The following is a 538-nucleotide window of genomic DNA, read 5'->3' as shown; positions in this document are numbered from 1 at the left end:
AGTCGAACACTCTCCTAATTGAGCTATTTCGGCCGTCAAAGGACGCATCGTTGTCCAGTAATTGCATTAAAGAAAAAACTTCTGCTTACATGCCAAAACCCGGGGTTGAACCAGGGATCTTTAGATCTTCAGTCTAACGCTCTCCCAACTGAGCTATTTCGGCCTGTTGTGGAGTTAACTAGGGCCTTTTCACCATTCAATTAATGGGATCTGATCGGCCAAAATCAGAACAGCGAGTCACAGGACACATTGTAGGAAAGTAATCACAACAAAGAAAACGTTTCTGTGCCTCACATGCAGAAACACAAGATTGAACCAGGGAGCTTTAGATCTTCAGTCTAACGCTCAACCAAATGAGTTATATCAGCCTCTTGTGGAGCCACCTAACGAGCTACCTTTTCACCAGTCAATCAATGGAATCTTAGTGGCCGCATCACAACAGTGAGTCACATGACACATCGTAGTAAAAGAATCACAACAAAGAAATTACTTCTATGCCTTAGATGCCAAAACCCAGGTTTGAACCAGGGACCTTTAG

At 43.5% G+C, this 538-nt stretch overlaps 1 non-coding gene across 1 annotated transcript; it reads right to left on the bottom strand.

Annotated features, from left to right (window-relative positions):
- Window positions 1-90: 90 nt before the first annotated feature.
- trnaf-gaa (transfer RNA phenylalanine (anticodon GAA)) lies at window positions 91-163 on the bottom strand. The gene has a single exon. It is a non-coding gene; the product is annotated as a tRNA-Phe (tRNA).
- Window positions 164-538: the final 375 nt, after the last annotated feature.

This window comes from Hippocampus comes, unplaced genomic scaffold (assembly GCF_001891065.2).
Source record: "Hippocampus comes isolate QL1 unplaced genomic scaffold, H_comes_QL1_v1.1 scaffold3019, whole genome shotgun sequence".
Lineage (NCBI taxonomy): Eukaryota > Metazoa > Chordata > Actinopteri > Syngnathiformes > Syngnathidae > Hippocampus > Hippocampus comes.
The sequence above is the reverse complement of the archived record's forward strand: the minus strand, read 5'-3'. Positions and strand labels throughout refer to the sequence as shown.